The 24,312-nt window shown below is 34.6% G+C and overlaps 1 protein-coding gene and 1 non-coding gene across 3 annotated transcripts in view; one reads left to right on the top strand and one right to left on the bottom strand.

Annotated features, from left to right (window-relative positions):
- Positions 1 to 24,312, bottom strand: part of LOC126978094 (uncharacterized) — a 263,386-nt gene that overhangs the window by 53,467 nt on the left and 185,607 nt on the right. The window contains exon 3 of one of the 2 annotated variants that reach the window (XM_050826815.1): positions 3,068 to 3,113. The exons of the other annotated variant lie outside the window; for it this stretch is intronic. The gene's annotated coding sequence lies outside the window, so the exon portion shown is untranslated. The remainder of the gene's footprint in view (positions 1 to 3,067; positions 3,114 to 24,312) is intronic. 2 annotated transcript variants of the gene reach the window in all.
- Positions 7,685 to 7,761, top strand: Trnag-gcc (transfer RNA glycine (anticodon GCC)). Its single transcript is given in 2 exon segments — positions 7,685 to 7,722; positions 7,726 to 7,761. It is a non-coding gene; the product is annotated as a tRNA-Gly (tRNA).

The following is a 24,312-nucleotide window of genomic DNA, read 5'->3' as shown; positions in this document are numbered from 1 at the left end:
AAGTATTAGGTCTAGATAGGTTTGACCTTTTAAAAGTTGGAAAAGCTATTTAAGCTATCTTAAATATTGTAGCTCGGGGGTGGAATTTCAAATGATAATATTATCTTTTAAACAAATTTCTTATTCATTTACATAACGCTTGATAGAGCCAAAGGCAAAATTTCTACCGATTGTAATTCATTTAGTAAGTATATATATATAAACTAGCTATAACTACCGACAGACGTTGTTCTGTACATATATCTAATATATAAAATTCTCGTGTCCCGGTGTTTGTTACCAAACTACTCCGAAACGGCTTAGCGGATTTGTATGAAATTTTGTGTGCATATCGGGTAGACCTGATAATCGGCCAATATCTATTTTTCATATCCCTAAATGATAAGAGAGACCCACCCCTATTTCTTTTATTATGATTTAGCATTAAAAAATACAACTTCAAATTTTCATCCGTCAACGATCAACACTTATTTTTGTATCGCGATTTTTTTATTATTCTGTTCCATCCACAGATCTGCAATAGGGTTGCAAGATGGCAATCGAATACAATTATTATTGTAGTATGATAAATCTCGATCTCATACTCCAATTATTAAAATATCTGAGAATCGGTCGTCATCTATTATTTATACACCAAACATTTTAATGTTTTGTTTTTTACTACTATACATGGCAATACCAATAATATTTAAATTAACATCAATAGAACGTCATTGAAGAATTATTTCGTAAAATATGCTCCCTGTTGTTATAATGAAATTGTTTCACAGCAGAACTGTCAAACCGTGCGTCAATAAATTCTCTCATAGAAAATATATCCATACAAAACAAATACTGGAAATAAAAATAATTATGGGTGCCAAAACGAAATAAAAACTATCATATCTCTCAATTTGGACTAAACTGCACTCCATGAAGTAATCCCCACTGAAATACGTTTATTAGTTTAGGAGTTCACTGGAAACAAACATCAGTGAGTTTTTTGTAGATACCCGCAACAACCATGAAGAGTTGTTGCGCCCAGAAAGAAGCGATCCAGAGCCAACCTCACGACCAGAAGACGTGGCGGCAGACGAATCCAAACCCATGGCCTCGGCAAACCAAGCCCTGCTTCGAGAGGCCAAAGGAAAAAAGAAACCAAAGAGTACCCGCATAATGGAAAAACTACTATTGCGAATTGAGGACATAAGTGATGAGGCATTTGGAATGTTGGGCACCCTCATAAAAGCATTCCAACTGGAACACTTAGTCCCGGAAGTCTTGAAGTCTAAAATCCTCGCCGACCAGCTGATCGCCCCGTGTATCCTTCCTACGGGGCTCGATCGCTCGGGACAAGCGGGGGCGCCAACCAAGAAGCCAAATGAAGAAAGTAAAGATGAAAAACGGAAGGAAAAACGTCATGGGGGGCGTAAGAACCCCACCCCAACGACCTGGACATAGTCATGTCCAGCGCTGATACCTGATGCAGGAGGCTATCGCCTCGATCATCATCCCCCACGCGCCCTTCGGGCGCGCGTGAGATGACACGTGTGTAGTACAAACATCAGGACTTCGGATTTATATATGTCGGAGAATTAGAATATAAAGTAATATGGCCGGTATGATTATATTCTACTCTGTGTATTGGGCTGAACTGATGGCGAACATCATCTTTCAAAGTGCGTTTGAAGTTGTCACTGTGTACGTCACTGTCGGTGACGTGATTAAAGTTAGTTATTATTGTCCATCAGTAGAGCGCTCATTGAGAAGTCACATTCGTCTTCAAGCTAGCGCCCGCGCCGGTTGTGCGCACTGATCGACTTAAAACAACATTGAGAATACCAACACGGTGACGCCCGATTTTAAATCTTAGATCTCCGAGATATATATTAAGATTTGATAAGGACAAATATGTTATTAAAGACTTTTCATAATTAAAAACAAACGTACATCTAGAACGGAAAAATAATTGTATTCAAATTTAATTATATCACTTTTGAACATTACATACACATATCATAGCCAAAGAGAATTTAAACACTACGTCCAATCGCAGCAAACGATTCTCTGCTTTTTTTAAGAAGAACGAGCAAAAAAACTCGACAAAAGCCCTTATTAAGCCCTTAAGTACGTTCATACTTTATTACAATAACTAGAATAATAGCAAACATATAAAGGTCTAAAGAATTCAAATATTTTTTATAAGTTAAAGTGAGGGAAAATTATACAGCCTGCCAAATACCTGTCTGCCGCTAAGGATTCTCGGTAAAACCCCAAAATCTAAGCGGCACAGCGAATGTGCTCATAAGCTTGAGATAAAAGATGTCAATTCTCATTAGCCTAGTAATTTCTCTAGCTACGGCGCCCTTCAAACAGAAACAATAATACTTACCCACTACTGTTTGAAGGCAGAAAATTCTTTGTTAACTTATAGAAATAGAAACATCTAACATCAATTTTTTTAAATGAAAACTTCTAGTTATCCTAAAGTACGTATAAAATCGTATTCGAAGTCATAATTATATTGGCAAGGGATATTCATAGTTCACGATAAATCAGATCCGTTTCTGAACTTAATGCTTTCTCCACGTCAGAGTTCAAACACCCCGCCCGAATCAGCCATTAATGCGAGTTATGTTATATCATCTACGTATTAGAGTACTTAGTTAATTTAAGCAGCCAGTACAGAGGAGGAAAATTTGAAGTTTAAATGAGCGCATTATTTTAGTGAAAATTTTGCTTGCTTTGAAAATGGTGACGTGGATATTTAGAGGTTGTTCACCCTCGTGAAGTTAAAGTTACTTTAGTCAGGTATTTTAAGGGTTTCTTATCTAATTACTGAGATTATAGCTTTTGTTTGCATAAGCAAATAAAAATTATGAGCTGCACGGTTTTTAAAATCACTAGAAGTTGATCTATGAAAGAGTTACTTGAAGCATTGGTGAATAGATATTTCATTATATTCATATTCATATTTCAATATAGTAGTTGTTAAACGATTAAAATCCGTATTTAAATGAATCAATAATAGAATTGTTACTGATATTTGCTTTAGATGTTTGGTAAAAATGATATTTTTATTATTTACCAGTGCTTCACTCGTGAATGGGTACTGCTTGTGGTGCCAGGTCGACCTGTAATAAATCATTGTTTTTGTTGGATGCAATTTATATTATTATATTTATATTTATACAGTTAATTCTTTATAACTTTAATGAAATAGTTTATATTCGTTTAAGGAGGACAAATATATTGAAAACAAAGCTGTAGAATGAGCTTCCTTGTGCGGTGTTTCAGGGACGATACGACATGGGTACCTTCAAAAAAAGCGCGTACACCTTCCTTAAAGGCCGGCAACGTTCCTGTGATTCCTCTGGTGTTGCAAGAGATTGTGGGCGGCGGTGATCACTTAACAACAGGTGACCCGTACGCTCGTTTGTCCTCCTATTCCATAAAAAAAATATATTGAAGGCAGTACCTTCCAAACTAATTCGTTATGTATATTACAGCCATTGTAAATTACTCTATTTAATTGAAAAGAGTGGCCGATGAGTTTCTTATACGTTCTTCTCACGGGCTCAACTTTTTACGAACACATGGTTAACTCAGTAATTTGTCGTGACGATTCAAAAGAGCTTAGTTTAAGCCTAATTGAATAAAGTTTCTTTCACTTTGACTTGACTTTGGCTTCAGGCTTCTTGCACGGGACTCTGTGCGTAGGAACCATAGAGTTCCTGCCACGTGGCAGCAATGTGTAAACATTATTGTGTATAGGCGCGAAGAATGCCGTTGATATTAAAAATTATGAACCAGAGAAACTTAACATTTTATGCTATTAATTCATCACTTGCAACCATCGATCTTTTACACTTAGTAGATAAATAATAATGTTTAGGTTTAACTAGAAATAAGGTATTGCTTGTAACTAATTCTAGTAGGCTTCATAAGATACACAATAGCTTTAAGGGTAAATGTATACACTTCTATAATAAAGTCCCAGCCACTGTTCAGGCATTATCTATAAATAAATTTAAATGTTTTATAAAAAAATTGCTCTGTCGTAAATCTCCTGCTTCACTGCTGAATATCAAAATAGATCGGACAGCCTGGGACTAGATTGTGATTATTTTATAGCGATAGAAATGACTGTACAATATTGTATATTTTTATTGAAAAGAGCGCAAAAAAAAGAATGCTGGGAGAGTTTCTTGCGCCGCTTCTTATCTCTCAGAGCGCCATTTGTTTCCGAAGCGGTAGTAGTATCAATTTTAAGGAAATAAATGCCTTTTATATAGTCGGAAACAGTTTGTAACTCAATTTGCTTTGAACATACCTCCTGAACTATATTTTAGGCGAAAAATGTTTTCATTTATTTGAATATAATTAAGGTTTTATAAAAAAACATAATCTGGTAACGAGATACAACAATATTGGATCAATCCAAGATATACTTCAGTAATGAATTCGCCCGCGGCAATATTACATAGTATAAAAATATCAGTAAGAAAATAATATAATTCTAGTACTATCTAGATCAACTTCTGTTAATGTTAGCATCTTTAATTTATGATTAAAACTTCTTTCGATGAAAAAAGAAAAGAATCCAAAGTTAACCTAGAATACCTGCTTATCTTTCTATCTATAAATAGTTATAGATAGAAAGATAGGCAAAACAGCTTAATACGAAAAGACCAGAACGACATAAACGTTGACAAATATAAAAATCAATCTTATTTTTATGTAAGTTCCGTACCTATGAAAAGTCCGTTTCGGAGTAGTCGAAGAACTATTTCGATGGTAGTATACGCACTAGATCCGGCTGCCATCACCCGACTCTTTTTTTTTTAAATGAGAATAAGGGACGAGACGAGCAAGACGTTCAGTTGATGGGAATTGATGCGCCCTGCCCATTACAATGCAGTGCTGCCCAGGATTCTTGAAAAACCCCAAAAATTCAAAAATAAGATGTTAAGTCTCATTTACCCAGTAATTTCACTAGCTACGGCGCCCTTCAGACCGAAACACTGTAATACTTACACATTACTGCTTCACGGCAGAAATAGGAGCCGTTGTGGTACCCATAATCTAGCCTCCCACTGGTGCTGGACTTCTTTCCGTCAACCGCTAATCTCCATTCCGGACAAGATTATTGATGGACTGAAGTAGCAACATTTGATCCGAGATTTCGAGCTGCGTTCGTGCAAAGAGACAGCGGGGCGGTGATTATAAAAAACTCCTCTTAAATGTCGGTCCACTAAGAGAGGGTGAAATAGCATTGCCAGAAGTTGAAGCCTATTGAAAGGAATGCCGTATGCCAAATGAAGGATTGTGTGGTTTTATGAAACCACGGTAAAAGTGAAAAATTTTTTTTCAATTATAGGGTACAAAAATAGCTTTATCAATCTTACTTTTATACTTGGAAAATTGGAATGAGTAATAGTCTATACACGGTCAGTTGCTGCGAACTATAGGCGCCGCCCGACCGTCACGCGACATGCAACACACAGACGAAAAAGTTTTAGACGATGTAATAAAAGTTTCACTTTAAAAGTGGCCCCTGAATGCTTGGATTTGTATCACAGATCGGACTTGTGCGTAAGTAATATCTAAATTCGTTCCGAGATTTCTATACCTGTATGTACCCACGAGTACGGATCGGACATAGTGTGAAAAGCTCTAACAATGGCGGCTCACAAATTGCTTGTCAAATGACTTCGATAAATTATAGTGTGCTTATATATATATATATATACGCCTTTATGTAGCTATGTATGTAACGGAATTTATGATTATGATTTTTACACACTTCTAGTCCAGATGATAAGATCGGATGGCGGGGCAGTGCAGCCCAGGGTCCTTGAAAACCTTCGATTAAATACTAGATTATAAATAACAGCCTTAAAAACGGCAAGATAGACAATAATAATGTCGCCGCACATCAAACCACATCGACAACAGAGCTCACCGCTCTCAGTAAGTATCGCGGATCAACAGGTACTATTTTCGTAACGTACCATTCGAAACGAAACCTTAACCCGGAGCAGTAAAGTTGACTCTTATTAAACTACTTTAAGTCCCGAATTTTCTACTTCCGAGCAGTTTAGTGGAAGGGTTACTGATTAAGTCCTCAGCTCCTTTGCACAGGATGCCGACTAGATTATTGGTACTACAACGGCGCCTATTTCTGCCGTGAAGCAGTAATCTGCAAGCATTACTGTGTTTCGGTTTGAAGGGCGCCGTAGCTAGTGAAATTACCGGGCAAATGAGACTAAAAATCTTTTGGGCGTTTTTCAAGAATCCTGAGCGGCACTGCATTGTAATGAGCAAGGCGTTTCAATTGCCATCAGCTGAACGTCCTTCTCGTCTCGTACCTTATTTTCATAAAAAAAAAAGTTGACTCATGCTATATTTCTCGCTCCGATATTGGAGATACTGGTATATACTGTTATAACTGTACTGTAACTGATTTAATATAATAGAAAACCCCGGGAGTTGATTGCAAGGTAAGAATACTGAAGGCAGCTGGGTGAAAGTAAACTGGATATAAAGTTTTCATAGCAATTTTATTTTATTTAGACTTCTGTTATTGCTGCGATATTTTTTCTTTGTTTTTTATGGAAGAGTGAACACCGCCGTCCACATTATCTTGCAACACCAGATGAGTCACAGGAGCGTTGCCGGCCTTTAAGGAAAGTGTACGCGCAACAAGGCTTGAAGGTACCCATGTCGGTAAGTCCCGGAAACACCGCACAAGGAAGTTCATTCCACAGCTTTGTAGTACGTGAAAGAAAGTTCATTGAAAACCGCACTGTGTATTTACTTACTTTAATTAAAGGCATAAAAGGCATTCATTTTCTCAAAATTGATTCCTTTAGAATTCTTTTTGACATCAAACAAATGGCGCTCTGATAGACAAGAAGAGGCGCAAGAAACTCTGCCAGCATTCTTTTTTTGCGCTCTATTTAATAAAAGTCATTTTTATTGCTATAAATAATCATAATCTAGTCCCAGGCTGCCTGATCACTTAGATATTCAGCTGTGGAGTAGTAGGATTTACGACAAAATCATTTTTTAAAACGGTTAATAACATCAATTACTTTAATTACAGACATTCATTTCTCTCACAGTACATCAGGCATTCTGAAGCTATGTATAAAATTATTTTAATAAAACAACAGAAAGCATTAGCTTTTATCCATTTCCATCCTAATGAAAGCACACTTCATCGTAGTATCCACTTCCAATTATCACGTCTAAGACAAAGATGTTATCAATTAATATGTTTTGTTTTTCAAGTGATAACCCTCACATCTAGGATTAATACACAAATAAAATTTGAAAAACAAAATTTTATGATAAATGCGGGATTCGAACCCACGATCTCCGGCGTTCCGTGCCGGTGCTCTAACCAACTGAGCTAACCGTTCGAGTACCGCCTAGTTATAAAATTCTGTTTGCTTTGTTTAACTCTCAGGTTGTGGCTTCATCTACAGGATCTACTTTACAGTTGATAACCTGCTCAACCCCAATATTTGCATATTAGGAAATTGACTTGAGATGTCGCTCTTGTAAATCTAAACAATATGTTATGTTTTTAAAGTGATAACCCTCACTTCTAGGATTAATACACAAATAAAGACTACTGATAGGAATAGATACTGAGAGTTGAACAAAGCAAACAGAATTTTATAACGAGGCGGTACTTGAACGGTTAGCTCAGTTGGTTAGAGCACCGGCACGCCGAAACGCCGGAGGTCGTGGGTTCGAATCCCGCATCGTTCATAAAATTTTGTTTTTCAAATTTTTTTTTGTATGTTATCAATTATAGAGTTCTTGAAGTTATATTTCTTATTCGAGCCTGAGAATGATGAGAGTCAAAGTCAAATAAACTTTATTCAATTATGCTTAAACTAAGCGCTTTTGAATCGTCACTATAAATATTTTTTTTGAATTACCGAATTTACCAAATGTTCGTAAAAAGTTGAGCTCGTAAGAAGAACATACAAGAATCTCAACGGCCACTCTTTTCAATCAATCAGAGTATTTTACAATGGCTGTAACATATATAATATATGTTTGTAAGGTGCTGCATCGAATAGGTATATGAGTCTTGTTTAAATAAAATAAATTATTTCATAAAAATGTATTAAGAATAACAAGTTTAAATATAAATTATCGTCTTTAGAGCTCAAAGTAAGCTTAGAGTGAACTTTTTATCGAAAGCGCACGTGGTTATCTGACAGTGTGGAGTAAGTCAACAAATCTCCATCTAGCATAGAATGAAGTAGACTATGCAATGTGATTTTGACAGGTTCGTCCAGGCAACAAAGACAGCGCCCGTTCATGTGCATGACGCATAGACCATCCATCGCTATATTTAAGGGGGAAAGGACTCATTCCACGACGTTGCTACAAGCAATGCCATTTAAGCGAACATAACAAAGCTGGCCATTGGTATTCAACCTCTATCTTAATATATATATAAATCCAGTCTCCTGATGTTTATTTCCAGTGAACTCCTAAACTAATATATATATAACTATAACTAAACGGAGTCCAACTTGAGAGATAGGATAGTTATTATGTTTTGGGACCCATTATTATTTTTATTTCCAATATTTGTTTTGTATGGATATATTTTCTATGAGAGAATTTATTGACGCACGGTTTGACATTTCTACTGTGAAACAATTTCATTATAACAACAGGGAGCATATATTTCTTGATGTTCATTAATTCATAAAAAACAGTATTTTTTTTTTTATTACTTACAGAACAACGTCTGTCGGGTCAGCTAGTATTTATATAATTATTTATTCATCGCCCTCGAAAACACCCATTTGAGTCACCTTTTAGGACAATTTATATTCAAGGTTTCTTATGATTTAAATTATTGACATTTTTATAGGGCATCTCAATAAGATTTCGTTAAAATAACTTTGTACTTGTTGAGAGACATTTACAATATTTTTTCATTAAACCAATAATAGAATAATTGAAGCAAATAGCCAGGTTTTCCAAGTTTCCTGGATTTTCCCCCACAAACTTTAAGTATTAGTTTTTTAAGCATAATAAAGTTTTAACCCTCAACACGTAGATAGGGTTGTAGAAATAAGTTTTCTGATACCTACATATTTAAGGCTTAATTGAAAATTGCTTTAGTAAGTACATTATAAGTAATTTTGTATATATATTTTACAATCAAATATAGAAATAAGGAATTTGATTTTTTTTTTTGGATTAATTGAACGTCACTGCTGAAAACGATTTTATATACCCAAAAAGTAATTAACAGATTGTTACTGTTCCTGGTATAAATTTAATTTATATTATGTAAGTAAAACATATATGAAGTATATGAAGCCGAAACGCGCTATCCTCAATTTTTGTGTATTAATTTAAATAAGTAGCCAAATTTAAAAAAATGGAACCCTAACAGATTCGTCATGTCTGTCTGTCCGTACGTATGTCATAGTCACTTTTTTCCGAAACTATTAGACCTGTACTGTTGAAACTTGGTAAGTAGATATATTCTGTGAACCGCATTAAGATTTTTACAAAAAATAGAAAAACCCCCCCACTGTAACTTCATTACCATGCAAACTTCCACCAAAAATTGGTTCGAACGAGATCCGGTAAGTACATTTTTTTAAATGCACTATTATTAAAACATCGATCAAAGGTACAACGTACTACAAGAACTTTTATATTATGATACTTTGGTGCTACGGAACCCTTCATGGGCGAGGCCGACTCGCACTTGGCCGCTTCTTTTTAGTTTAGTAATGTTATGCATACCTTTAATACAGATATATAAATAGTTTATCTTATTCGTACATGCAAAATTATGTATCGAGTTGGTAAGCCTAAATAAATAAATAAATCTGTTCTTAAAAATAAATTCGCGAGAAGATCCACAGGTCGTCACTACTATACTTCCTTAAATCGCATTTTATAAGCATCTCAGAAGCGCTTATAAAACTTTATAAGCCTCTAAGAGAGGTTTATAAAAGGCTCGCCTTAAATAATTCAATTACAGCGTATAACTTTTGATACCCGGCCAGGCTTTGTCCGAGATTCTTAATAGTTCATAACATTTTTATTATTGATACAGTCATTTCGACTCTCGGGGATCAAAGGCGGAGAAAATGTGTCGTGAAAAAATGGTTGGACTCTCGATTTTCAATTTAAATAACTAATATGATTCTACTCATCCCCATGGATTGTCATCTGCACCCAATTAGCTCCTTATGATAGAACGGTTTTTTTATGACAGTAAGAGACGAGACTAGCAGACGATCACGGGGTTCTATGTTGTAACTGTGGGAGGCTCCTTTGCACAGGATGCCGTAGATTATGGGTACCACAACGGCGTCTATTTCTGCCGTGAAGCAGTAATGTGTAATCATTTCTGTGTTTCAGTCTGCAGGGCACCGTAGCTAGTGAAATTACTGGGCAAATGAGACTTAACATGGTATGTCTCAAGGTGACCAGCGCAGTGGTAGTGCCCGCTCAGGTAACAATAATTTTTGGGTCTCTCAAGACTTCTGAGCGGCACTGTATTGTAATGTGCAGGCCGTATCAATTACCATCAGCTGAACGTCCGGCTCGTCTCGACCCTTATTTTCATAAAAAAAAGCTACTATATAATCGCATGATCACACATAACGATAATATGGATAACGTAAAGGAATGGAATCAAAGCTTTTTTTTTTAATTTATATTTTAATGTCATTCATCAATCCACTGGCTTGTGATGTTCTGGATTATAATTGATTGATAGTCCACGACATGATGTGCCGGAACTGAAGGCTAAGGACCTAACGATGACAGATGTGACAATTTATAACTTTTTACTAAACACGGGCTCATCATCCGGTCTGATCACTGACCTCTACTATATATCACTGGACTGGCGGCTGTCAAATTGCTTTTTGCCTTTTTGATATTCGCCATTTTGGCGCTGTTGGCCATGTAGCGAGAGTCTGCGGTACTAAAACTAGTGATGACAACCTCAGCATCCAACATCGATAGATGGTGGGATACTATTTACATAAAATAAATGTGTACTTTATTACGTTGATTCTTGAAGTACAAATAACACGGAATAGTAACGAAATTAATTCAAGATGCAAAAATACTTTAGAGTATAATACGTTCCTTCGCAGCCATTTGTATTTAACTTCAAATTTAGTTCTCTGGACGCTCGCGAGTGGCGCTTCAAATAGGCACTAAAAATTTGCTGTCAAACATATGAAGCAGCCTGACCAGTGGTATTTATGCAGGTCAGTGGGTCTGATGCTGAAACATGATCATAATTTCTTGAGTTGTTGCGTCTTCTATACCAAGATTTGATCGTAAACATTTAAGTATAACTGGCTATGTTTCGGAAAATTAATAAACCGATAAAAATACTATGAACTGGCGTTATTTGCGTGTACGGACGACTTTCATATTATCGCTCACCGGGAGATACACTGACATAAGTGCACAATTTGTTATTTTACAATACCTAAGACAGCTCTGAAAAGTTATCTCGTAATAAAACTAAAATCTATCTATATATATATATATAAATGAATTGCTGTTCGTTAGTCTCGCTAAAACTCGAGAAAGGCTGGACCGATTTGGTTAATTTTGGTCTTGAATTATTTGTGGGAGTCCAGAGAAGGAGAAAATGCTCGGAATTAAATAAAAACAACGATTTTGTATTTCCTTTGATGTGTCCTCCGTCGTTCAGAAATCAAATTAAAATAATATTGTAAAATGATTAACTAATTATAATTTTTACATCATTCTCAGGAGGTAAAAAATAAACTTCATTTCAGTTACTATAGTAGGTAGATTAGCTACAGATGTTAACTATCTATCAGATTATTTTTATGTAGATTGATAAATCTTAAGTTTTGTCACAAATTTAATCTCTGAACGCAAACAATACTATTTGACAACAAACTGGTAGATTAATAAATCTAAAGGTTTGTCAAAAAAAAAAAATCTGAACCTAACCGCACCACAAAACAAAACAATAAATATAGTTTATCAGAAAGCTTTAAATTGATTAAGTTTAGGTCTTTTACTTATCGATTGATGCAGTAAGAAGTCTGCCGGGTCAGCTAGTATAGTATAAAAATGATAATTAAACATATCAATGGAATGTGATGCGAGATGAATACAGATAGTACCTACAATGCCTGTAATATTCGTGACATGAAAGCTGCAGTGACACGCGCCATCAATATTGTTGTAGGCGCTAATGGAGCTTCACACTATAAACTACCAGTTTTACATGAAATATCGATTATGTGATGTTTTCTTTTATTTGCGCTGTTAAAGTATATTTAAATTTAACAGCGTTTTAAAATATATGGCATAAGCGGCGGCAGCACAATATTGTATATTTTATTTAAAAAAGTGCAAAAAAAGAATGCTGGGAGAGCTTCTTGCGCCTCTTCTTCTCTCTCAGAGCGTCATTTGTTTCCGAAGCGGTAGTAGTATCTAGTGTATTGGAAATTACAACCAAAATAATTCTCTTGTTCTCTCTCAGAGCGTCAATTGTTTCCGAAGCGGTAGTAGTATCTAGTGTATTGGAAATGACATCCAAAATAATTCTAAGGGAATCAACTTGAGAAAATAAATCATTTTTATACCTTTTAAAACCACCTTAGTTCTTCCACGCATTCCTGAGAAAAACAGTCAAGTCAAATAGAGTACAAGTGATTTGTTTATATTTCTACTAAATGCAGATTTATTGTTAACACTATATTCTAAAATCCTTCACCACGCTTGCTTCGAAATACTTTATATAAACTTGGTCTTAATTAACATACAAATCCGGAAACATCCTCTTAGCAACTATCTTCGAGATTAGAAAGTTCTAGAACAAATCTCCCAGCTTTGTACATACATTGACTTAGAGAAAATAGATGGAGTATCAACGCATACTTATATTAGCTTTTCGTCGCTGCGGGTACTGTTCTAGGCAAAGAGATTGATTTTTATTTAATTAGGTATACATTTTTACGTACATCTCACACACGATACCATATTGGAATTTTACAATTTTGTATTTATGTTCAGGTTAGACTCTGAAACGTTTTATTACCAAGGGAATTTGAATGTAAGCTAGCTTACGTTTAATGGAGTTACTTAATTAAAACGAATTTTGGACAAAGCTCGTATAATATTGGTCCGATTGCCTCATAAATCGTCATTGCCTATATAGCACAAAACAAAGTTGCTTTCCACGTGTGTCTGTATATAAGTTTCTCCTAAACTATGCAACAGAAAAACTTTGTGAACGTTGAAATTTTTTTAACATCTCTTGAGCTATTCGAATATAATTGAAAACTATATTCATATTCGATCGGTGCAGGCATCACGTAGAGGAGCTATCGATAGATATTGCTGTATTTTCAGGGAAATTGGCAATATTTCTCAATGGCACTTGTTTACACGCTTGTATGAGCTGTCATAGAGCTGATGTTGGTGCTTCACTCTTTGAAATGATGAGTACCGCGGTGTTATTTAGGTTTATTTCAATAAACCAAAGTATGACAATGTTTGGCTCGACTGTTGAATCGTTGTTATGTGTGTGTCGGCTTTATTAAGCTACGTGTTGCGGGTATAATAAAAATTGCGAGGGGATAATGGACGAATTTTATAAATATAAAAGTTAGTGAGAAACACACAAAAAGAGGATCATATTACGGATCATTATAGCAAAGCCTTATGCAAGAGTAAAATAAAGTATTGTAGGAACACAAGAAACTCAACGGCCACTCTTCTCAATCAAATAGAGTATTTTACAATGTCTGTAATTACATAACAAATAAGTTTGTGAGGTTCTGCATCCAATATATAAATCGTGTTTAAATAATATAAATTATTTCATAAAGAGTAATAAAGAATAAACTGTATAATATAAATTATCGTTGTTGGATGCATCAACGCTTAATTTTGGAGCTTGTATTCATTGTTTGTATAAGGATGCCTTGTGAACGCGATGGTTGTGATTATTGTCATAATAGGTAATTGCATACCACGAATACAATGATTTATTTTTAATTATTTTATCAATGACTATTATCCTGAACAAAGGGGCATTAATCAGTTTTTAGGCAAGACAGGCACAAAACTTAATGAGTGGGTGTGGAATTGACATAACAAAAAACCATATTAAACTAAACCAATTTTTCACACTAGTGCCACATTAAGATACTTAACGAGGTAGGCACTGCCTATGTGCCTACGCCTCTGTCTGAACATCGACGACGATGTTTTGAAAGCTCTTACACAAAAATGTGCCTCAGTCAATCCTTGATAGCTAAATATCCCACACCACCAAACCATCTCTGAAGTTGGATAATACCCACGTTGAATTCTGCTAACTAACTTGGAAACTATCTATTATTTATTATACAAATGATTTGAGTTTTTTTTAGTGTTAATTTCGCCCATACCGAGACTGATTTAACGATGTCTCGTGCCAGATTTTGGCGAAACAACACGTCCTGAGGATGCCTCGTGTAGAGGCGAAACACGTGTCGAATTGTTTAAAGACAAATATTGGCGGAATTAACTATGGATTTCCGCAAAGTAACGCCTACTTCAATAAATTTTATTATTTATTACTTTGAATTTCATGGGGAACATAGCTATAAAAAAATTCAATGGCTGTCGAGTGGCAACATTAGTTTTAAGTAATGACTTCGACATTGAAAAATAATTGGTCCCCTCACCCCCTTTCATCTCTAATGTCAACTTCAATTTGAATTTCATTATACTACTCTTACTGAGATCTTACGTCACGAAGAGACACCATCTTGTCGTTTTAATATATCAAATCAAATCAAAATCAGTTTATTCACGTAGGTCACGGAAATGACACTTATGAATGTCAAAAAAAAAAAAATTTTTCGTAAAGGTTTGAGCTAACGAGAAGAAGTAGCAAGAAACTCATTGCCACTCTTCTACATCAAGATTTACATTTAAGTACATGGTAGTAGTACAAATCATTTCAAATTACAATATAATATGTAAAATGTAAAATGATGCAACAGAACAAAACGTCAAATAGTCAATGTCTTACACGAGTAAGTGAAAAAAGTAAATGTAAATTAATACAAAAGTTATTAGAGTACAGTAGCTTTATCATCCACATACACCATAAATAAATAAATAAAGGTATTCTGTGAGCATTTCATGAGCGATTATAAATAAATAGATATGTATATATCCATACATATATATACACACAATAACTTTTAAGAATCTGAAACCGAGTCTCCGGCAACAGGATCATCCCGCCACCACAAGCAGCGCCCGTTCACGAGCATGTTTAGTAAATGTTAGGCATCTAAGTCCCCAACATTGGCTTTATAAACGCTGTATGGTAATTACCTACCACCAAGTAGTCATCAGTTAAACAGTTGACAAAGCTTATGTTAACACATTGAGCTCGGCTACATGAATGCATTCCTATTCGTAAATCAGTGTTTCCTGTCGTCATATAAACGGCGTGTTTGTTGAGTTGACATATTTCCTCGCGGACGTGTGAATTACTTGATCTATTGTCGCACTTGCGCAATTGTAAATCCAGATCTTGTCAATGTATCATATTGTTGCCTACTTACAACAGCTGTTACTGAGGCGGTTTATTTATATACTACAGACATAAAGTAGCGTATAGATGAACTGTTAAATTGAAATTCAAATTCAATTTTATTTTTTTGGATTTAAAATCACTTATTGAACGTCAAAAACTACCACCCATTCAAAAGAGACTGCCTCAGACCTGAGAAGAATGGGCGCAAGAAACTCAGCAGGCTTTTTTTTTAAATATAAAATATGGATTACAATGTCGTACAATGAACATTTATAATTAAAGAGCCTGAGGATGTTCGCTTTATTCCCAGTCCGTGGTGTCATTAAGAAAATCGTTTATGCTATAATAACCTTTCCCTCACAAACGTTTTTTAACAATTCTTTTAAATTTCGTAACACATTTGTTTTGTACATTTGCTGGGATCATATTGTAGAAGCATATACATCGCCCAACAAAAGACTTACTAACTCGACCCAACCGAGTAGTAGGCATAACAAGTTTATGTTTGTTCCTCGTGTTAACATTATGAATGTCACAGTTTCTAGAAAATTCCTCAATGTGCTTATGAACATATAGAACATTATCAAAAATGTATTGAGAAGCAACAGTCAAAATGTTTATTTCTTTAAAATTTTCTCTTAATGATTCTTTAGGACCTATGTTATAAATCGGGCAAATAGCCCTCTTCTGCAGCACAAAGATGGTATTAATATATCGGCCGCACTGTCAGCCCAATAATGCGTGACCTATTTTGATTTTTCAATGTTTGCGTTATTTTTTTATGAAAATAAGTGACGAGATGCGCAGGATGTTCAGTTGATGGTAATTGATACTCCTTGGCCATACAATGCAGTGCCCCTCAGGATTCTTGAAATTCACAATAAATCTGAGCGGCACTACAATACACAACTCATTTGCCTACTAATTTCACTAGCTACCACGGCCTACTCCTACTGCTTCACGGCAGAAATAAGCACCGTTGTGGTACCAAAATCTAGCTGGCATCCTGTGCAACAAGCAATCAATTCTAAAAAATATTACATTTTAATTTATTAACTATCGGTACCTTTTCATATTTCAATAATGTTGCCTTACAGGGCGTCAAATATTATCAATCCTTTTAGTCCACTATATTTCGTTAAAATATGACTTGTAATATTTAATTATGAACTCAAATTTATTTTATTTATTTATTTAGATAGTTACACAAATAACACATCATTATAAAATTAAAATTTTAGCAAGTACAAAGGGATAGTACAATATGACATGTCTTTACAGGTGTAAATAACATTTACAATAGAGCGAAAAGAGTAACAAAATTGAACAATTAAAATTAAAGAGATGAAGAGTTAAACAAAAATGATGATATTAAATGACTTAAATACATTTCTGCTTTAAAAAGAAGTAAAAAGAAGAAGATAAAATACATTTATAATTCTATCAATGATTTAAAATGGAATCATAATTCAAGCAAATTGAAAGCTTAATCACATGGCATGATATCTCTCTAGCCGTTCGGACAAAGTAATCGGAACCAGCGTCGGCTTAAGTTATAAAGCGGACAGCCGGCTATTAGTCCACAAGCCAGTGAGCCCAGGATTGTATATGCAAACTGCACAGTTATCGATTAAACTAACAGTTATATTCTGTTTTACGTCAGTCAAAAGGAGAGATGCCAGGTATTGAACACTAATGTCGAATATTTAGCTTTCAAAACCAGTAGTACCTAATGACGATAAACAAATTTCTTAAAAAATATATACACTCACAAATAACAATACTAATAATTTCCTAATTATTTCAGACGCTTCATGAATACGACGCTTGAAACAAAGTCCAAATAACGAGAGCCTCAAATATTCTCAAATCACGGTTTACATCATAAACTTAGTATAACTACCCTAATAGACGAACCCGATACGACATGGGTACCTTCAAAAAAAGCACGTACACCTTCCTTAAAGGCCGGCAACGCTCTTGCGATTCCTCTGGTGTTGCAAGAGAATGTGGGCGGCGGTGATCACTTAACACCAGGTACGCTCGTTTCTCCTCCTATTTCATAAAAAAAACCCTGAAAGTGAGATAATAATCCTTACGTAACAACTAGGCATTAGAAAGAGGCGGAATAGATGAAGACCATGAAATCGTTTTAAAACAATTTAGTGTCCATTAGTCTCCTGACAAATAGGCCCACGTTTTAACTTTAGTGTTTTTATCGTTATTGTTCTGTGTTTTAACGGATATTAATTAAAAAATATAATGGTGTCGTGTTCTGTATTAGATTGTGTTGTTACATACAGCAACAATCCAACTAAAGAAACATTTTTACATTTACATTTTATTTTTAATTATCTATTTTCCTACGATTATAATCATTTAAGAATATCAATATAAATATGTATTAGATAATAAAATATTGTATACGTGAATATGACGCCGTTTATCATTATTCGTCATAGGGATTGACCAAAAGCAAAATACTACCCACTTCACTAAGTCAGACACTAACACATCTGTAAAACTAGCACACATGAATAGTTCAAAGGAGACGGGGATTTCTGGGCTAAAATGTAATAAGTTGAGATATAGTTTAAAAAAACTGTCATATTTTTCTATTTCAAAACATTAAAAATTAGCCTAATCCACAATCTAGAGGGCGAGAAATTTTAAAATTAACTTGTCACTATCTTAAAATTCACGATTAAAATGTGATGTCGATTACTATAATCGATTTTAAACAATTGAACACAAACCACTTGCACCAGATTGTGTATTATTATAAGGGTACTTTTATTAAGTCAATAAAAGTACCCTTATAAATACACTACAATTATAACATTGTCTGTAGTTTAAAAAAAAAATCAACATATTTTAAAAAAAAGATCGAACAAAAAGTCGATTCTGGATCTCGTTCTGTATTTTTAATCTGTGCTGACAGTGACAGCCACAGATTAGTTTTTCACTTCAACCTCACGTTTGCAGGACCTCCTATAACTCTGTTTTGAGACTGCCGAAATTCCTCAAATTTTCAGTGATAATTTGTTAATTTATAAGCTATTAATTGACACTAATTTAATCCTTTAACATCTAGGCCCAATAATGTATGAAAGGGTATCCGTCTCCTTTTGTGTCGCCGTAATGACGAGAGTGTTTGTCTATTATCTATTACGCTTGTATACTTAGTTTATGGTTTATATCCTCTTATTTTTAACAAATAACAATGGATGGAAATTAACATAAACATACTAAATTAAAAAACTGGTCGCACTACAAGTGACGTGACAAGTTGAGGTGATTATCTACCATCAAATGAAATAACACACTAAACAGTTTTAAAATATATAAGCTACACCAACTAGATATATAACGGTTCACAAGTACGGTTTTCAAAACATTTTTTTCCACCCACAAACTATCCTTTTAATGATCTTCCTTGTGCGTGCGACCTTCGAAAAAGTACGTGTCTTCACGTATCTAAGAGGTCGGCAATGCCCCTGTTACTAGTACTCTTTTGATATTTAAAAGAGAGTTTGTGTGAAGGAGATCCCAGCACGATAGTAAATCCTCCACAGTGCGATTTTCAAGAAAATTTCATCCACGTACGATTAAGCTGTGGAATCTTCAAAAAAACTTACAGTTTTTTAAAGGGCCGGCAACGATCTTGTGATTCCTCTGGTATTGCAGGAAAATGTGATCGGCGGTGATCACTAACATCAGGTGACCCGTACACTCGTTGGTCCTATCATCTATAAAAAAAAATCTGGTGCCCTGTAATGCTGGTCCTTTAAAGGCTGACATATAAATAAACTACTAAGAGTAGAATCTACAAACACTGTGCTACAAATGGAGAGTTAAAAAGATACTGATCATGCATTATTAGGACTGATAGACGCGGTTTCTAATTAATTTTATATAATAATTCCCAGCGTAGAGAGAAATCAACAGTACCTACAAGTTATCCGAATCCTTACATATGTAACAGATGTTTGATAAAAATAAAGAACAAAATACAGATGCCCCCAAACTAAACTGTATAAACTCTTTCTATGACGTCATTAGTGACGCAATAGTGTTAGAATGCTTTTATTAATACTTTATAATATTAACATCCTTTTATAAGATCTACTTGCACATAACTGCACCGTTGTTCTTAATAAATTAAGTCATCAGATTGAACATTTGCACATTATATCAAGGACCGACAGTAATAAAATAATGTAAAACCTATTTAAATATTTCACGTTTCCAGGGGGGTAATACTGCAATAAGAAATAAAATACACTTGAATAGCAAGCTGAACTTAAAAAGATTTCGTTAAGACAGTGTTCTTTGGTTAAAGCGAGTTTAAATCAATAATGTAAAACCTATTTAAATATTTCACGTTTCCAGGGGGGTAATACTGCAATAAGAAATAAAATACACTTGAATAGCAAGCTGAACTTAAAAAGATTTCGTTAAGACAGTGTTCTTTGATTAAAGCGAGTTTAAATCAATAATGTAAAACCTATTTAAATATTTCACGTTTCCAGGGGGGTAATACTGCAATAAGAAATAAAATACACTTGAATAGCAAGCTGAACTTAAAAAGATTTCGTTAAGACAGTGTTCTTTGATTAAAGCAAGTTTAAATCAATAATGTAAAACCTATTTAAATATTTCACGTTTCCAGGGGGTAATACTGCAATAAGAAATAAAATACACTTGAATATCAAGCTGAACTTAAAAAGATTTCGTTAAGACAGTGTTATTTGATTAAAGCGAGTTTAAATCAATAATGTAAAACCTATTTAAATATTTCACGTTTCCAGGGGGGTAATACTGCAATAAAAAATAAAATACACTTGAATAGCAAGCTGAACTTAAAAAGATTTCGTTAAGACAGTGTTCTTTGATTAAAGCGAGTTTAAATCAATAATATAATTAAAACAATTTTTAAAGGATTAACATGCTTGTAATTGTGACTATATTTTTACATTACGTTTAAAACGTAAAAGTAACATTTTTATTATTAGGTATATTATTTAACCCGATGTTTCGTGACCTTTGCAGGCGGTCAAAAAGTATAACTAGTAACTTAAATTAATACTTTAAAAAGTATTTTCTTTATATGATTCTGTAAGAGTCGCTTATTTGTACAAGTCCCATATAAAACTTCAAGCAAAAGGTTCTCATTTAGAAAAAAGCTGTAATTTAAAACACATTTCGTAATAAACGCTGTAATTTAAAACTGTACATATTCTATTATGTCAAATGTTTTACACAACAATTCGCCTTTTCTATTCACCATTCGAATACAGAAGACAAAATGCTTGCTCTAGAGAAACAGCTCGTAGAAAATCTAAGGAGACACGAGTAATTTAAAATCATTCAAGTTGACACTAACGCGTCCCAAGGGAGAGGATGCAGCGATAAAATAAATAAAACATAAACAATTTGCTCGACTACTGCCGGTTCCATTTGTAGCTTTCAGACACTTGTGTAACTGTAGATTGTAACATTGTAGTTTGTACCAACAGAAGAGACAAGAAACATATATATATATATATATTTTTTATGATAATAAGGGACGAGACGAGTAGGACGTTCAGCTGATGGTAAATTGATACGCCCTGCCCATTACAATGAAAAACGCCCCTTGAAAAACTCAAAAATTCTGTGTGGCACTACAGTTGCGCTCGTCACGTTGAAACATAAGATGTTAAGTCTCATTTGCCCAGTAATTTCACTAGCTACGGTGACCTTCAGACCGAAACACAGTAATGCTTCACGGCAGAAATAGGCGTTGTTGTGGTACCTATAATCTAGTCGGCATCCGGTGCAAAGGAGCCTCCCACTTTTTAATACAATTGCTCAAAAAGTGGCGTATTGCAGGGACGTATAGCGTTCGGGATGTGGGCTATTACATACTCGTGCTTTTTCTTTATCTTTTTCCGAACTCGTGGGTTCTCTTTCCCAACTGTCAAAATAATGTCTATTAAAAAAAAAATCAAACACAAAGTTTTTACAAAAAAATTCATAGAAGTTTTTATGATTCTAAAAAGAAGCTACTAATTTGTTTCAATATCAGATTTAATGATTTGATTCAATGAGTTCGATTGAGTTTTATTTCATTTCATTTCATTAAATTTCATTTTCATTTCATATCAATAAAATAAATCTACTGAAGACTTGGCTGTATGGGCATAGTTCCCTTTGCCTACCCAGAATGGGCGAAGAAAACAAAAAAAAATCTCTGCTTATATTCTTTTACTGTTGGCGCCATTTTCCATGATTAGTTAGTTGAGTTTATTGTGTTTTTATTATTCTATTTAATTGCTTCATTTTTTCGCAACTGTATTAAAAATAGTTGTTCAGTACACGTGTGGAACCGTCATTGCAACTTTTTCCGACTGTCAACCCTTACCTTCGGCTGCGCCTCGGCTCGGGTAGACATTTGTCGGAACTCTTTGCAATGACAGACTTTCCGCACTCCTAATGAAATGTACTATTTTTTATCGACTTATTTTCTTTGAGATTGTGAATCTTCTGAACTGTGACTTTTCCCTCACGCTTAATCAAAATGGCGTCATCTGTTTTCTGTCAAAAACTTGTCAACAATGAAGGTAGAAAAAAAACATTGTTTTTTTAATAGACTTTTTTATGACTTTAAGGAAGAGACAAGTAGGACCTTTAGCTGATGGTAATTGATACGCCATGCTCAACACAATGCAGTGCCGCTCAGATTTCTTGAAAAACCCAAAAATTCTGAGCGGCATTATAAGTGCACTCGTCACCTTGAGACATTCGATTTTAAGTCTCATTTGCCCACTAATTTCACTAGCTACGACGCCCTTCAGACCGAAACACAGTCATGTTTACACATTACTGCTACACGGCAGAAATAGTAGACGTTGGATCATAATTTAGCCGGCTTCTTGTGCTAAGGAACCTCTCACAATAAAAAATAAGGTAAAATGGATGCCGCAGCTGTGTGTTAATTTTAAAGTACTTATATTTTATGGATTTGATAGAAGTCTTACTTTGCTCTTGTTCCAAATACTATAAAATATCAACTTCACGTGTTTACAAAACGTTCACATAATATCTTCATTTACCTATTTACACTGTGATATTTATACTGTACTCAATCTGTTTTATTAAAAAACGCAAGTTACTTATAGTTTGAAACTTTTAATCTTTTTTTTTTACATGAATTTATATGAATTTTTTATACGAGGGCAAGAGGCTCACGGGATGGGGAGAGGTGAGGCAACCGCCAATGGACATCCGCAACAACAAGTGTCAAGAAATGCGTTGCCGGCCTTTAAGGGAGTATGCTTTTTTCTTGAAGGTCCCTAAGTCGTATCTGTTCGGGAAGACCGCTGCCGGTAGTTGATTCCACAAAGTGGCTGTGCGTATCTAGATCTTACCTTTGTCACTACAGAATTACATACTTATTTGTACTACATACTTTTGGCTTGGTAACAGCACTGGAGCGTAGTACGAGACGCGCGGATAAAATCCAACATCGTCCATAATCTTTGGTACAAATTAAATTTGTTAATTTAATCCCAGACTTGAGGGCATCACTTAAAAATAGCAAATTGTTTAGATTTGAAAGAACGACATCACAGGTCAGTTTTTCTATTATTATTTTGTAATTATTAGAGACCGGATTATATGCAAATGCATATTTAGTACCTTTTCAGCGGTAGTTGCATATTTTAGAAAAACAAAATTATACATATTTACGCTCGATCTCGCCCATCGTTCGATGCTTTTCATAGTACGCCCAAACATTGCACTCAAAAAATTCTGCCCAGTAACCTCAGTAGACGGAGAACGCTCCTTTTCCGCTTAGAAAAATTTATTAAGCGATCATAGGCACAATTTGTCTACAGAACATTTAGAACAGTACTTAGTAGTACGTTTTTAAAGGTAAATCTTAGATTTCATTGTAGCATATAATCCGGTCTCAGCAGTTTACCAACTGTAATGAAAAACCTGTAGATGGAGCCACAACTCGAGAGTTGAACAAGTAAACATCTTAATATATATAAATCCTGTGTCCTGATGTTTGTTTCCAGTGAACTCCTAAACTAATTAATGGATTCTAATGGGGATTACTTCACGGAGTGCAGTTTAGTCCAACTTGAGAGATAGGATAGTTTTAATTTCGGTTTGGGTCCCATAATTTTTTTTATTTCCAATATTTGTTTTGTATGGACATATTTTCTATGAGAGAATTTATTGACTCACGGTTTGACAGTTCTGCTGTGAAACATTTTCATTATAACAACAGGGAGCATATTTTACGAAATCATTATTGATGTTATGAAATATTCAGTCAACTAGTAGGTTTATAAATTGTGCATCTTTCGGACGGTTGACCAACTGCCAGAGGGCTGGGCTGTATTTTGAGAGGTGCGAGGTTCGAATCCCGCATCAATTTTGGTACAAATTAAACATAATTTTCTTTGAACATAACGAAAGCATAAACGATTTTCTTAATTAAACCACGGACTGGGAATAAATTGAACACCCTCAGGCTCTTAAATTATAAATATTTATTGTACGATATCACATTGTAATCCATATTTTTATATTTAAAAAAAACCCGCTGAGTTTCTTGCGTCCATTCTTCTCAGGTCTGAGGCAGTCTCTTTTGAATGGGTGGTAGTTTCTGACGTTCAATAAGTGATTTTGAATTCTATTTTGAATAAAAATATTTGAATTTAAAGGAA

This window comes from Leptidea sinapis, chromosome 47, assembly GCF_905404315.1.
Source record: "Leptidea sinapis chromosome 47, ilLepSina1.1, whole genome shotgun sequence".
Classification (NCBI taxonomy): domain Eukaryota; kingdom Metazoa; phylum Arthropoda; class Insecta; order Lepidoptera; family Pieridae; genus Leptidea; species Leptidea sinapis.
This window is presented reverse-complemented; position numbering and strand designations above follow the sequence as displayed.